Below are 12,495 nucleotides of genomic sequence, written 5' to 3' on the forward strand. Positions count from 1 at the left end.
ACAATGCATTGGAAAACATGTTTTATTCCTATAAAAGACGCCTACTTTTTCCTTAATTGCATCACCAGATTAGTCACTGATATGATATTCAATGATGATACTCAATGATATTTTAACGTTATCTTCTCGTCAATCCAAATTCCAAGATACTTGTATTCTGTGACATTTTCAATATTTGTACCATTATTGGTGGAGATGATGAAATTATCAAAATCAGTTTAATCTGCTTTCAGAACTAATTTATGGTTATCGAGTGTAACTTGTAAATCAGTAAAGCAGAGCTGAAGGGATTTTTACAGCAGAATGTACAGTATCAGCATTACAGTAAAAATAGTATCATCAGCATAAAGATGAATATTACACCCAGTAACAGAAGAAACAGTATCATCTACGTATATACGGAGTGAACAGAACAGGGTTGAGCCTTTAGGTACACCTTTAGCAATATGCACACATTCAGATTTAACAGTTCCAATAGCCACACACTGCTGTCTGTCCATGAGGTAACTCTGAAACCATTTACAAGCAATTTCATCAAATTCATTACTATGAAGCCTTTTTAAAACAGTGCATGATCAACTGTAACAAATGCCTTGGAAAGATCAATAAAAAGTGCTGCACAGCGTTTCTATCCAAAGCCAAGATAGTGTCATTTAAAACAAGAGAGGCAGCAGTAACAGTGCTGTGCTTTTCCCTAAATGCTGACTGGTGTATGCTTAAGATAGAATGTGCAGAGAGAATGATTTTGGCTGATTATTCGCCAGGGATTCTAGTATTTTTGCTCGGCAAGATAGTTTAGAGATAGGCCTATAATTGCTAAGGTTTGCAGTTCCACTACTTTTATGTAAAAGGAGTTACATAAGCAGCCTTGACCGTAGGAAAACTAAAAAAAACTGGTTAAAAAACTACAATGACTACAATTGGAGCAGCAAACTTTAAAAAGTATTGGTCGGGTTTATCCTCACCATATTTACCGTTATTAATGCATTGGCTACGTCACCAGGAGAGAACAACTGTAATGTAAAATGAGGCCTTGACATTGCCTAAGTATCAGGATTAATAGCAGAAAGAGAGGTCCTGTATATGTTAAGCAAATGTGTATTAAAAAAAAGCTACACAAATCTCTTTATGGTTGAAAACTAAACACCCATCAGCTGTGGTGAGAGTAAGGAATGAAGGGGAAGACTTGTAGTCAAGAGAATTTATTGCCATCCAGAATTTTGCTGGGTTTAAATATGCCTTGGGAATTAAATACAAATAATAATAGATAGAGCTTGCCTTTCCTCTTACAGATGTACATTTGTTTCTGAGTTACCTCCCAATCCAGTTCTGCTAACCTTGGCCAGCAGTCCAGACCATCTCTGATACGTGCACACACACACACACATATCACCAACGAATGCGCACAGAAAGGATATTTTCCTTTATTATTAGAAGAATTAGAGGAGAGTATTAATAACACTAATGTCTGTGTGCTAAATATGAAACCGGAGCCTAGAGACAATTAGCTTAACTTTGTTGTGTGGGGCGGAGCAGGTGAACTTTAAGTGCATACACTCAAGGCGAGGAAATGGGTATGATAGAAGCAACATATTTATTTAGAAGGCTGGGGGAAAGAGAATGCAGGCCAGGGAAAGCTTGGAATAGTAACTGGGAAATAGGGGTTGGGGCTTGAGCTGGAAATTGGGAAACTGGAGGCTGTGGCTTAGGCTGGAAACTGGGAACCTGGAGGCTGAGGCTTGGGCTGGAAATTGGGAAACTGGAGGCTGTGGCTTAGGCTGGAAACTGGGAACCTGGAGGCTAAGGCTTGAGCTGGAAATTGGGAAACTGGAGGCTGAGGCTTGGGCTGCAAACTGGGAACATGTGGCTGAGGATTGGGCTGACAACTGGGACGAGCGGGAATCCAGGGCAGGGAAGCAGGGCTGACAAGACGACAATGGGCTGTGGACGGGCTGGAACCACAACAGATAGGACTACGAAGAAACAGGAGACAGGGTTGGGCTAGAGAGAAAAAACAGGCAACAATAGGAAACTGTGAATGCATAAAAAATGGCATCGAAACGTGGACTGACTGGTGCAGAAGCTACGATCTGGCAGAGTGGAAGTGACAGGGCTTATTCGTAGAGGTCTTGATTACTGAGATGAGGTGCAGCTGGTATGGCTCTGGTCTGACTCCAGTACACCTGTCACACAGGGAGAAAGGCCATGGAAACAGCAGGTTACAGATACACAGGATTGTGATAAGCTTAGCATAAAGACTGGAAAACATAGGGAAATATCTAGCTTGCTCAGTTCAAAAGTAAGAAAACCCCCCACCTTGGTTCACAAAATAAGTTCAGACACATGTAGTTTCCCTGGATTCAAACATGTCTTTAATTTTGCTATGAACTATTGTGTTTGAAACTTTGTCCAAAGTAAGAGTAATTTAAAGGCTGGGGTTAGGGTTTTTCCCACCCTGGCACCTACGAAGTGATTTGCAGACTTTTATCTAGTTAGTTTTGGCTTCCTCTGCTAATAGTTAAAGATAAACTAAACCAAAACATAGCTGCAGTGACTTTCTGTGTCCCTCCTCGTGGGCAGTGGTGTTTTCAGACGTCCGGTGTCGCGTCAGGAGGAGGAAACAAAGTGTTTATGCCTCCCATTAACCACAGCCACACGGTGAGCGCTGAACAGTCCTCAGCCGGAGATGAATTTTGTTGTATGTTTATGCTTCTGTTCCTCTCCAAGCCCTCTAAGTAAACTCTAACAAGTGTTGGTCTGCATTTGCTGAAGGAAATAACTATTGCTTTTGTGCCAGAAGGTAGGGTTTGACGTAATAGAGATGGATTGGTGTTAAAAATAATCTTGTACAGATTTTCATTGCTGCCTGATTAAAGGTTTTCAATAAATCACTACAATGTATGTAATTGTTAAGAGGTCACTCCTCAACCACCCTGAATAGAGCTCAAATCCTTCAATGCAGAAAGACTGATGAATGAAAATCTGTTTAGTGAAAGAAAGTCAGAGGGGTTATTGGAGATGAATTCAAACACTAAAACTAATCATATTATCAGTTTGAAGTAGATGCCACTGATTGGCTTGATCATTAGCTCATTTTTATGGTGCTTATAAATGTCTTGATAAATGATACATGGTATTTATATGGGCCATGTGTAGCACAGCCAGGTGAATTAGACAGGGGAAGGAGGTCAACACACCAAATAAGTGCCACCATGTTGGAGGCATAAAAACATCTCTTTACTCTTCCTTTCTGAAAAACAACAACAACAACAACATGACAAACTTATAAACAAAGTTGGACAATGGGTTACCTGGGAGTGGGCTAAAATCAGTGTGTGTCATTCATAGCAACTTTTTAAATGAGACTTTTGGAATTTCCATTCAATAGTGATTGGTTGCAACTGGTGTTATGAATAAGATCTTTCACTCAAGTTTTCATATTATTTTCAACTTTTGATCAATACAATAATGATGTATGTCATTACATCACATCATTGTCCAACTCAAAATGTCTCAAAAAACTATATTATCATACTCATCACCATAAATGTATATGTACATTTTAAAGCATTTCTTCACTCCTTAGTTACAGTCTAAATAAAGTGTTTTATCTGAACACTTAAGTATAAAGCATCAGAAATACATGAATATACGTGAATGTTGAGCTCAGCAAGAGAACAATACCAAATTCGTCAATGGAATAAGTGTTGGGTGTGGTGGAGGAAATTACAGCAGTTGTAGACAATCAGCAGAATAATAGTTAGCTGACTGTTTATATTATCTGCCACAAATACTTGTATGAATATAACTGGATGCTGTTAGTCAGCTGGTGGCTGAACAGATGCATCAATAGACTGTTGATACCGTGACATGGAGACCTGATGCCTCCGGTGTACATACAGTATATTGATAATGAACTTCAGAGTGAATAGGACTTTTTTTTCTCACTTGTGTCTTAAAGGGACAGTTCATCCCAAAATCAAAAATACATACTTAAATACAATCTTTCCATCTAGATTATTTTGGTGTGAGTTGCCGAATTTTGGAGATATCAACCGTAGAGATGTCTACTATTCTCTCAAATAGAATGGATCTGGATGGCACTTGGCTTGTGGTGCTCAAAGCTCAAAACTTTGGAAAAGAAATCACAAAAAGAAAAAAAAAAGGTAGGTCAAACATATTACAAGAAGGTGAGAAGATTAGTGATTTAGTAGAAATAAGATGACTTAGCTTGCATGAACTGAACCTTTAAGATCTTGTGTCCAGCAGCAGTTCTTGTTCATTCATACATTCTGGACATAACATTGAGGAACAAAGAGGTGATTTAATTTGATGAAGACTATTTTATAGGTCTAAAAACATGTCTGGAGAGGATATTTTAAGGCATTCTGACTTTTATTTGATTTAAGGAGAGGTAGAAGGGGGGAAAAAAACAGAGGTGTGACACGTGACAAAGGATGCTGTCATTACAAAGCAGCCTGACCACAAAACCAGGAAAGTTAAGCCTCTAATTCCTCCTTCATGTTAACATGCTGAGTCAGGTCATTCCTGCCGAATCAATAATCTTCTCACCTTCCTGTAATCTGTCTTACTTACCTTTTTTTTTTCTTTGTGTACTTTTTCTAAAGTTCATTTTGGGGTCACCCAGAGAACAGACATGGAGTTGCTGCATTAAGCTGCACATTTGACATATTGCTGGTAATCTGAGAGTTTTTTCAATCATGTCTTTTACTCAAAAATGCTACCTGGTATTTGTCAGTATTGTGTTCTGGTTTACTTGCTGCTGCACAAAGTTGAGAAGACTGAGTGTAGAAATCCCCCTTATAAGTGCGTTTATAAAGCCCTTGGGTCACTTGGGTAGATGGAGAGATCAAAGTTGTATCTACGATAATCAACTGATTCAAAAATTATAGGATGGAACATGTTTGCATAATGGAAATTTCCATTCTATAACCTTCAAGGTTGATTGTGCCGTCATATTTAGATAACACTACCAAAGGCCCTCAACCACTTTATTTTACAATGTGCGTTGAGACATGTGATTCATACTGAGGCAGTCACATTTTATAGACTGAGGGCTATTATCTTGTGACAGTAGTTGATGATACCGAACCATATAATCATATAATGAAATAACTATTGTCAACCTCGGGACATTGTATAATCACTATGCCTGTGATTGTAAAGATTTGCATTGACTGAAGGGTGGTTATGTTGGAGTAATGGCTCTGCATGTAATGTGAGAACGCACATTTGAAATGCTGTGTTTGAAGTGTACAGTTAAAGGTACCATGTGGAGTATTTGTCCTCTAGTAGCACCATGGAGCAGTTTCAACTAGTGGGCTTAAATACTTCAAAAAATTGGCTTTACAAGTGTTTTATGAGGAAGGAAACCATTATCGTCTGTATTGTGATATAGTTCCATGTGACCTTATCTGGAATATCTGGATATTGTACAATTACAGATCCTCCAGATTAGTTTGGAACATTAAAAAGTTGGGTGGTCCGATATGGAGCCGTAAAGAACTGTTGGGCTCCACACACATCTCCCTTAAAAATGAGTTTATTGGAAGCAATTTCACAGGCAACAATATAAATACAGTGCAAAGCCGAGGAGAGAACTTCCATTTTTTCCCCTATCTTTTCATCCCTCCCACTATCCTAAAAAATAGTTTTTGACATATATCTGGCATATACTAACAAGAGATTACTGAACAATTAACACAGGTTCACATGACTAGAACTGGGAAAATGTTTTTGTTTCTTTTAATGTGCCTTTAAATTGGAATGTTTCAGTTGTTGCTGTAATTTAACCTCTATAAACAGGTATCTATATATGAAAGCAGAATCTGTTGGCAAGGGGAACAATTTTGGGATCAAAAGCGTTCCAGTTTCCATTTCCGTTCCGGCGATTTCTACAGGAATTTGCTTTGGTTGCATGGAGGTAAACAGCCCGTGTGGGGAGTGGAATAGACTGAACACATTAACCGAAATGCCTTCTGGAGCCAGAACGCCTTTAACAATTTGATGTTTTTTGGTTTTTAAACAGTTAACTGAGTGTAAACTGGCTACTTGTGAAACAATCTGGTCATATACGTAGTTTCTCAACTCCAAGTCCATTCTTGCGTCTCAAGTTGCTAATCGGACTGTAAACAATGGCCGGCACACGGAAAAGGAAGTCTTGGCCCGGATATCTGCTTGCTACACTGAAAGCCCAGAAACATTGGCCACTGCCCCCTGAGGCTAAATTGTCGTCAGATGATAGCCGATGGGTTCTGAGATTGGTAATTTCCTGGTTATGAATGAAAAACTGATGGGAGAAAAGCATGATAAGTTTTTTATTCACAGCTGGTGTCAATCTATATATATATATATGTATATGTATATTTCATTTTACAAGTGTGAGCATTGAGAGTACACTGTAAAACATCGTACAGGAATTTAGTGGAATCAAAACAGTCTTTTGTCATTAATATAAATATTTAATGGTAAAATGTGTTCAATTGGTAACCTTGGTATTCTTTTGCTAGCTGGGGTTTCCTGTGTCACAGGGCTGCTGTAAAAGGAAGTGCCACTGATTGGATGGAAATTTCTTGAACACACATATATGCAAACAAAGCATGGGCAAACACACACAAACACAGTCACACGTGTGTGTGTTTTTTTATACTTTAGGTGGAGTTCTTTCAGACAGTCTGGAGACTTATATTCATTCCCTTGTCTAACAACTTAATCCTGACACTAACACCAACCATGCATGAAGCTTGAACACTGTAAAAATTCCACACAGACAGCTAGTGAATGAGATTAAATGTATCACACACACACACACACACACACACACACACACACACACACACACACACACACACACACGCACACACACGCACACACACACACGCACACACACGCACACACACACCTGAATTATCAATTGAATAGTGCAATTAGCAGTGTTACAGTGTATGTGAGTGTCACATTTCAAAGAAAGAAACTGGTGTATATACCAAATGCAATAAATACAGTATGTACAATTTAGATAACATACAAACCCTAATATAAGGACATACTGTATATATGCTTTTGTTTGGGTCACTCAAGGTCAAAGTCACATTTATTGTCTCCATCAGATAAATGGAATAGTGCAAAAACATTACAATTAAAAAAAGGAAGAATAAAGATATTTTTATCATTTCTGAGAAGCAGACATATTGTTAGAATATTTCAGAAGCATGCAGCACATATTCTGAAACACCTGTAGTCTATAATTATCATTTCAGATCAAAGAAATATTGATATATGTTAAGATAACTTTAATGCTGACTCAACAACTCTGTACAGACACTTCTTTCTGATGCTGGAGCTGTGAACTAAGCAGTTCAGTTAATGTCACCTCGGTTATTATAATTATTAGTATTTCTCTTGTGCACTTTTGAGTATGTCTGCTCTATCACTTAGCAGGAATGACAATGCAGTCAGGCCAATAAAAAAAAAGGCAAACAGGGAGAACAAGAAACAGGAAGAGTCCTCCCCCCTCTGGGATGCCATGGACAATGCAGTTATTGCAACGGGACATAATGTCCGTGGTGTATACAAGGAACATATCTCCGGAGAAATTCATGCATATTAAAGACACAAGACACAACTTGTGAAAAGTAAATGGAAACAGCCCAGGAGGTGTAAAAACAAGAGCAGCTGACATACTATGATGTAAGGATATATGACAAAAAATGAGAAATTAGAAATGAAAGAATGAGAAAGCATGACTAAGAAGATGTATGCGTTTGTTGTGGTGACAATTTGATCAGTCAGAGGGATGAAGAACCATGACATTATCAACCGAATGAGCAATAAATAATGTTTTACTGCCCCACAAAACAACAACACTGTAAAATATCTACAGGAAATCATCATCAATGACTTAATAATTACCTCATCACATGTTGTGAACTCGTTAACCTGTACCTTGATTTGTACTGAGTTTTCACTGAAGTTTCCAGACACCCACAATACCAAGAAACCATCTACCTCCCACACACAACAATACCAGAAATCGGAATGAGATGGTACCACTTTCTAAACTGTAATTATTTGGCTTTATTAATTGTTAATAAATCTAAGTTAGCCTATAGGTTATGAGCCATTAATAAGAGCCTTTTTTTCATTGCCAGATTTTGTACAATCCTCCTCCAGCAGGACACTTGCCTTGACTTTGTAGCCGTAACTCATTAGGAAGATCCTACTTCCCTCCTAATAAGGGCTGCAGAGCATATGGACTAAAATCTGTTTAACAGTTTATTAACATGAACAACTACAGACTCGATGGGTTATTGTAGGATTGCTTTATTATTAACATTTAAGTTAACTTTTGCTGATGGCTTATTAGAAAGTAACAACCCTACCAACATGTATAATTGTGGACTTGATGTCCATTGGGGTGTCATGCTGGAGGAGGGTTTCCCACAATCTGGCAGCCCCAAACTTGCTTGTGGAATTATAACTAGTCTATGAAGCAGTAGTAATTTACACAATTTATAAACCATTAATAAACTCATTAATTACAGTAGCAATCAGATTTTAAACAGAAATGTTGTTGCAGTTCATACAAGTCACCAGCAGGAGGCTGATGAAAATAACATACTGACTGAAGTTCTCATTGAAACACCTCAGTGTGATGCTACTTTTCTATAGAAGTACAGTATGCGTCACTGTTTGTTTTCCTCTTTTCTCTCTCTCTCTCTCTCTCTCTCTCTCTCTCTCTCTCTCTCTCTCTCTCTCTCTCTCTCTCTCTCTCTCTCTCTCGCACACACACACACACACACACACACACACACACACACACACACACACACACACACACACACACACACACACACACACACACGCACACACAGTGAGTATAATGTATGAGCTTCTGCTAAGCCCAGCACAGAGTTTGCTGAAGCCTTTAGCAAAGTTTAACAGGACTGTCGGAGGCTTATCACTGAAACTGAGGTCACTGACAGCAAACAGTCTGCACTGATTTCCCTTTCACCTACTGACCATGAGAACAAAATAATAAAAATAATAAAAACATCACCAAGAAGGGTCAGATTGTTCTCTAATGGATCAGCTGACCTCGTCTAAAGGGTCATTTAGTGTGCAGAAATATGATAGGCAGTGGTCAATTTAAATGTGCCCAATTTCAGCAACTTTTTAATCTAAATTAGCTGAAAATGTATTTATTTTCCACAAAACCCTTTTTATTATTACTTAAACATGAAGTTATGTCTTTCTGCAATTTACTTTGTTGTGGTTTCAATGATTTCTCAGTGTCTTTTAAATGTTTTATTGCATTTTTATGCCTATATATCTACCTATCTATATATATAGATATATATATCTTAAATATTGTTTGTATCACCACATTAGCTTGAAAAGCATCCCAAACATATCTTTTAGTATATAATTTAACTCTAAAACCTCATCTCTTTGATTGCTGCTGCCCCCTACTGGATACAAATGTTGATACAGAAATACATACAGAAATATCCTACTGTACACGAGCCATACCACACTAAATAACAATTAATACGTCAATTGCATGCCCCCCCCCCCTTTGCATAGTTTATATATATATTATATGTGTTGTTTTATATTACTGTGACAGAGACCACGAAAAAATAAAATCAATATTATCATGACAGAATTGTGACAGGTGTTTAGTGTGGTGACATGTATCAATATTTAATTAGATATTTCGTCAGAAACAGAACACGCTTTATTTCCAGCAGATATTAAATATAAAAACATTTCCTTGTGAATAAGAAAAAGGCGTGAAATGTTTCGTCATCACCACGTGCTTGATAATGTGTGTTTCAAGGTATTTGAATTAAACGTAACATAAATAGAAGAGGTGGACAGTTATTTTTAGCTGTTACTTCTTTATATGTTCAAAAACAACACCGCGTGGACATTTGATAAATTATGGTTTGAGTCGTTTTGACACGTGCGGATACAACAGGGTACAGGAGCCTCGCGGAGCCGCGTGACTACTACGCGTCAGAGAAACGTCATCAACAGTCAGAGAGACACAAGACGCAAAGAGATCTCACTGCGACTTTAAATTACACTGTACAAACTTAATCAGACTCTGCTCTCATCACACACCTACCTATAGGTTCTTTACTCTCAGTGACCCAGCCAAACCTTCCCTTCATGGACCAGTACACCATATATCTGTAGTCCTCTAACTTTTTCATGTCAAGGACCCCAAAACTGATACAAATTGGACTACAGACCCCCACCTGATATGCTTTTTGTATGTGTATGAAACCCACTGTCATACATTCTGCCACTGTGTTATTAATGGATGGAATTATAGTGAAAATAAATGGTTCCCCTTTTCCTTAACTATTTAACTATCTTAACTAATTATTAACTTTATTATATTTATGTTGTGTGTTCTGGTATTAACACTTTAAGTCTCACTATGAATGAGAAGTGAATAAGAAACCTCTGACCACTGGTTCCCACCTGCATCAACAGGTTACAACTGTTGGCAGTCAGTGTGGAGAGAAAACAGTAATATGTATATTCATTCATGTGAAAAAATAGTGTCTCCACATTTTGAGGTATTTCATTAAGTTGTTAAAGGAAAAAAAAGTTTATAAAAAATATATAAATGATATCATAAGCTAACGTTCAATATTAAGACATCAATGGATGCAATTATAAAAGAAATGTCATCTTTTCAAACACACCTGTGGGAATCAAACATGTGAATCTTGCAAGAAGAGCCTCAAAATTACAGATTTTAAGACTGTCTAAGGACCACACCCTTTAATGATGATCATTATATACAACCACAGCCAAAAAAAAAAAAAACACAGTACAATTCCCGATTAGTCATTTAATTATGATAGGGTCTACTTGACCTGTACAGTAAAAAAACAAATGCTGGAACACATTTCCACACTTGATCCCAATTCATGGGACATTTTGGCTTATTGATCTTCCAATAAAAAACAAAAACAAAACATGATTTAGCAGCCAAATCCTAATTTCCTTTTTACCTAATATGTGCAGTCTTCTAAACTAGCAAGCAAACAACAGGACAAGGAGAGAGATTTATATTCATTATTAGTGAAATGGAGCAGCACTGGACTACAGGACAGCTCCACAGTATCTGAACTGTTGGTTGCTCTTGATTAATGGGTGAATATGTCCCTAAAAGACTCAGGGGTGTCAGTGCTGAAAAACCAAACATGAAGCCATGAATTCAGAGGAGTGAACGCTATGACTACAAAAATACCCTATCTGAACGAGGAATGCGCATGCGCGAGGATCAACGCCCCTCTTTCCAGACCGGAAGGTGGAGCAGAGTTTTGACTACATAGTAACCCATCTGTCCCGCACAGAGCAGCTCTGGAGTGGCTGCTGTCTACTATCGGCGGAGGACGTTCCCCTGGTTAAACTTCAACTGAAGAGGTCATATTCATCACTTTCATGCTGCCTTCAGCCTGCAGCATCCTTACAGGAAGGTAAGAGTCTGTCTTTAATAGCATCTTTATGTTAGCTTACATCCTGAAGTGTAACCTCTACTGTCACAGCGAGGTGGGTTTCCTCTGATACTGGCTAGTACCTGCTGTGTAACCCCACCTGAAAATCATTGTTTAAACCATATTTCAACCATATTTAAGTCACCGTAAGTCCTCTGTTATTATGGTGTTAGCTAGCTAACACTTAAGGAGGAAACGGGAAGCTCTTTAGTGTCTGTGCGTCAGAGAGGAGATTCAACAGGGATGAGTCGAGTGTGAGTTACAGCAATAAAAAAAAACCTTATTTAAGTTATGTAAAGAAGCTAAAGCTAAAAACACGACAATATGTTTGTTAAAAGGCGCCTGAGTCTGTTACATCATCTCTGGCGACAGTTAATATTCAAATTAGTCAAGTTTACACCAAGGGTCCGTATAAAAAAAGATACAATTTAAACATCAAGAAAAACCCCAAAAACATGAGTGAATATAACCTAAAACACACGCAGGAGACTTAAAAGGTGAACATAGTCAGCTTTTTATTAGTTAATTCAAGTTTACACCAAGGGTCCATATAAAAAAGATACAATTTAAACTTGAAGGAAAAACCCCAAAACATAAGTGAATATATCCTAAAACACACACAGGAGCCTTAATAGCTCACCAGTGTCAGCTACTTATTAGTCAATTTAAGTTTCCACCTAGGGTCCATATAAAAAAGATACAATGTAAACATCAAGACCCCCCCCCCAAAAAAAAAAACATAAGTAAATATAACATACACACAATAGCTTTAAAAGGTCAACAGTGTCCGGTTCTTGTTGGCCATTTGACTAGTTACACATTTGTATGGAGATTTGCATCATTAAAAGATAAAAGCATCTGGGTGCAGCGTTATTACACAATCCTGTGACCCTAAGTCACACAAGGACAAATAAAAGTTATGTTTAATGAATCTACCACAAATAATATTCCAGTA

Source organism: Scomber scombrus, chromosome 22 (genome assembly GCF_963691925.1).
Source record: "Scomber scombrus chromosome 22, fScoSco1.1, whole genome shotgun sequence".
NCBI classification, from domain to species: Eukaryota; Metazoa; Chordata; class Actinopteri; order Scombriformes; family Scombridae; genus Scomber; species Scomber scombrus.